The sequence below is a fragment of the Bubalus bubalis genome, chromosome 7, assembly GCF_019923935.1.
Source record: "Bubalus bubalis isolate 160015118507 breed Murrah chromosome 7, NDDB_SH_1, whole genome shotgun sequence".
In the NCBI taxonomy this organism is placed as follows: domain Eukaryota; kingdom Metazoa; phylum Chordata; class Mammalia; order Artiodactyla; family Bovidae; genus Bubalus; species Bubalus bubalis.
In genome coordinates, this window is record NC_059163.1 from 44,299,376 (window position 1) to 44,304,089 (window position 4,714).

The window sequence follows — 4,714 nt, forward strand, 5'->3', positions numbered from 1 at the left end:
TTTCTATAATGGATATAAGTTACTTACAATCAGAAATCTTAATTTGTAATTAAGCTTTCAAATACCATCAGAGTTTGGAAAATAGAAGCAGCCTACAACCAATCCATCTCAATGCTGTGTATACGTGCCCATACATGCACAGATATGTACTATCATTCAATAGGCTTTATGTTTGTATTTTGTGAAACATATTCCTTTAGTTAGGTTGGTTTCACTGTGTTCTTGCTTTAAAATTTATTCTTTTAACTATTTTATTGCACTTCTTTGTAAGATAAATGTTAACCAGGAAGATTCATTGCTCTCCTAGGTGAGTCTGTTCCAGCATAGAGAAAATGTATTCTTGAAGGTCAGCACCGACTTACCATATTCGTTCCTCTTATTTGCTTGTGACATGTGGATTGAATGTTTTCATTAGTCTGAGACTTGGATCTTTTGCCTCCTAAACCTTTTTCTTTTTTGTGACTGTTTTGTCACAGTTTATTAAAAGCACATTTTGTTCTGTGGAATTAGATTCCCATCTCCTTAGCTTGATGGAGTTTTTGTCTATTCGCGTGAGAATTGTAGATTACAGGATAATTCAGTAATACTTTAAATCAAGGAATTTAATAAAACTGCTATGTTGAATATAATTTAAAGGTACTCTAAAAGAGATTAGTTTAAAATATATGGACTGCCTTCCAGTTTCTATAACCTTTTACAGACACTGATCATTATTGTGTGGTAAAAATCCAGATTTAAAGTTTAAATTATATGCATATGTATGTGTGTATCTTTTTTGCCTTTTACAAGCACACATAGATATCTGCAAAGAGAATTCAAATTGATTGCCATAGAGAAGAAAGAACAGACAGCACAGATAAATAACAAAAGCCCTTAATCTATCCTCAATTTTATTTTTGTTCCCTGTTCTTCTCACCCACCCTCTCCTCTCATTCTAGCCTCCTCTTTCCTCTCCCCTCTACTACTCTCTCCTCTCTCTCTCTGTCTTACTATCTGTGTGCGTCTGTGTGTTAAAGAATTTGGGGGCTACAATTTCTATCTTTATGTCAAATCTAAAGTAAAATGGTCTAAAATTGTCGATTATACTTATGTGGTCATTGTGAGACATACAAAAAAGAAAAGTAATCCATTCAACATTCTATTCACTTTTTAAAAATAAATGAAAAAACAGGAAAAACTGCGACTTTAAATATTTGCCACATACTGGTGATCCAAAGAAATGCTGTGTCCAAAGGAAACAAACTGAAATAGTGTACCAGCTATTTTAAAGCTTCACCCAAAAAGCACTTAGAGTAAATTTTAAGTCACCTTAACAAGCTACTTCATTTCTTTGATCCTCAATTTCTTCCTTTATTTTATAATAATAAATTTTTTCCCTAAAAATATAATAGCTTCTTCCCTGGTGGCTCAGATGGTAAAGCGTCTGCCTACAATGCAGGAGGCCCAGGTTTGATCCCTGGGTTGGGAAGATCCCCTGGAGAAGGAAATTGCAACCCACTCCAGTACTCTTGCCTGGAAAATCCTATGGACTCAGGATCCTGGTAGGCCACAGTCCATGGAGTCGCAAAGACTCGGACACGACTACACAAACTAGAAAAAACACAAAGAAGGAGGGAGATTACATGGGCAAAGATCCTCTCTGGCAAAGGAGTGGTTCGAGCTACATGTTGCACACCCCAGTCCTGGGTCCCACACTGGGAAGACAAATCTCTTTGGCTGGTTAGAGGGCCAGTGGGTCTAACAGAGGGGCTGAGAGAAGCCTGGACTCCACTCAGGAGGAGCACGCACACTCTTGCTTACTTCTGAGACAAGGTAGATTGAAACTCCACCGGTTTCCTGTCATCTCACCAGCCTGACCTGAGACACTGCTCTAGCCCTTCTTCCTTCATGACACAACTCCACATTAGAGAGAGGGGTGCCTTGAGCCAAGGGGAGAACTCAGCTGTGAGATACAAAAACAGCTCAGACCCAGTGAGGCATCTGAGCAGGGTGGGGGCAGACATCACCAAGCCTTACACAAGTGGCACATCAGAAGTAATCTGGGTCTCTGACTGCAGGAGCCCACACCCCGACCCCCATCAAACACCTGCAACAGTGCCTCTTACCCCAGCAAGGCTGCCAGTGCTGGGAGTAGAGGAGAGCACACCCTTTAAGGGAATGGAGCCACCAAGACACGGCCCTCAGAACTTCTGCTCCAACAATAGGGACCAACACAGCCCCTGATAGAACAGTGATGGCCACTGAAGAGGAGTCCGAGCCCTGGCCCTAACTCATCAACTTCAAGTTTCACCTCCTACCAAGGTGATGATAACTGACAGAACACCCTGGAGAAAGATGTGGCTTCTGTTCATGTCAGATCCAGCTTATCCACCAAGGCCACCGGGAACATAAAGACTATATAAGGATGCTGCCACTCACACCCCATCAACACTGCAATAGGTAACTGCTTCACTTAATTTTGGGCTTCCCTGGTGGCTCAGAGGTTAAAGTGTCTGCCCTCAATGTGGGAGACCTGGGTTCGATCCTTGGGTTGGGAAGATCCCCTGGAGAAGGAAATGGCAACCCACTCCAGTTTCTTGCCTGGAGAATCCCATGGACGGAGGAGCCTGGTGGGCTACAGTCCATGGGGTCATAAAGAGTCAGACACGACTGAGTGACTTGACTTGAGTTTCTTTCTTTCACTTAATTTTAAATAAAAAGTTAAGCAAAATGAGAAGAGGAATTTGTTTCAATCAAAGAACAAGAGAAAACCCCTAAAAAAAAAAAAAAAAGACTAATGAAATAAATAGTTTACCAGATTAAAAAGTTCAAAGCTTTAGCAGTAAGAATGCTAAATGAATTAGGGCAAACAGTAGAGGAACACAGAATTTTAACAAGGAGATAGAAAAATAATATTTTATACAAATGGAAACAAGAAAGCAGGGGTAGCAACACTCATATCAGAGAAAACAGGCTTTGAAACAAAGTCTGAAAAAAAAAAGTCTATAACAAATGACAAAGAAGGACATTATATAATGATAAAAGGATAAAAATTTAAAAAGGATATAAAATTTATTAAAATATATGCACCTAATAAAGAAGCATCTAAATATATTATTGTATATCTAGTTAGCTTTTCATCTTCAGTTTTTATATTATCTGATATTTTATCCTTCAAGGGCTAGTTAAGTGCTTTTTCATAGAATTTCCTTCAGTTATTCCAGTCAGATGTAATTTTTAATTTTTTCTAATAATCTGAACTATTTTGGTTCTTATAGCTTTCTACTTTGCACTCCCTCCTATTTTAGTGCAAGCACTTAAAAGCAAATAAAATACACTTTACAATCTTGTAAAATGCCCCATGGTATTATCTATATGCCTTTAGTATAGTAGTATCCAATAGATGTCCAATAACTATTGATTAAATGCTCAAATTGGCATTTATTAGATTTGTAATATACCCACTGAAACCAACGACAATATCACTGAATGTCTAAATGCTCTCTTAAATATTCTTTTCAATAGCACACTCTATAACTGCTATTCTGGTACTTTCTATTATATTAACAAATTTCCTTAATTTACTGAAAACATTAGTAGGATTTTTTATAAGAAGATAGGGGCCTTTACTAAATATGTATTTATACATATTTGGGGGAAAATATCTACTTGAATACTGAGCATGTTTCATCAAAATTGTTAAATGTTAATTTTCCAGCTATTATTTTTAATAACGAGCAGATATTCTAACAGTCAGTTCCAGTGTAGTTATGTTAAGTACTAACCTAAATTAAATGTCTATGTTAGATGCTCAACTTAAACAGGTTACTGATAAGTCTTTAATTACTGTAGCTCTCATGCCTGGCCTTTAAGAAATTTCTAGGGAAACATATACTTAGATGTTTGCTTCAAATTTTGTGTTAATTTTATTTAGAATTTTAATTAAACTTTAATATTGGGATAACTGATTAATATAATTTAATGGGGTCTATAGAGAGTTGCTCTTGTGACTTGAAGATAACTCTGAATGTGAACATTTAAAATCCTTATAAAGGGTAAAAGTTGCTAAAGAAACGGACATTCTGATACAGCGAAGTGTTGAACCTGGAGTTTGGTGTTTATGTTTTGCTAAAAAATCAAATTACTTCCAATATAGCTATGAATCTAGAATTTAGGAATGTAACTTGTTTTACATAAAGAACTCCTGATTATTACTTCTGGATGGAGAAGAAATATGTAGACATGTCTAATTTTTATAACACTTCCCTAGAATGCATAATTTATCATGAGTTAGAATGCCATGAGAAGGCAATAGCAACCCACTCCAGTACTCTTGCCTGGAAAATCCCATGGACGAAGGAGCCTGGTGGGCTGCAGTCCATGGGGTCGCTAAGAGTCAGACACGACTGAGCGACTTCACTCTCACTTTTCACTTTCCTGCATTGGAGAAGGAAATAGCAACCCACTCCAGTGTTCTTGCCTGGATAATCCCAGGGACGGGGGAGCCTCATGGGCTGACGTCTATGGGGTCACACAGAGTCAGACACGACTGAAGTGACTTCGCAGCAGCAGAATGTTTATATTTTAGCACACTTATCTTTTAAATTTTTTTCTTAAATTTATCACAATATTTTTGTGTGTTCATAAAATATTTTGTTAATATTGAATAAAACGTACTTTCAAACCTCAAAAAAAAAGGGTTCATCTACATTCCTAATTGGTTTGACCACCGCAA

At 37.3% G+C, this 4,714-nt stretch overlaps 1 non-coding gene across 1 annotated transcript; it reads left to right on the top strand.

The window, feature by feature from the left end:
- The first annotated feature begins 1,396 nt into the window (after positions 1-1,396).
- TRNAC-ACA lies at positions 1,397-1,468 on the top strand. Its single transcript has one exon. It is a non-coding gene; the product is annotated as a tRNA-Cys (tRNA).
- Positions 1,469-4,714: the final 3,246 nt, after the last annotated feature.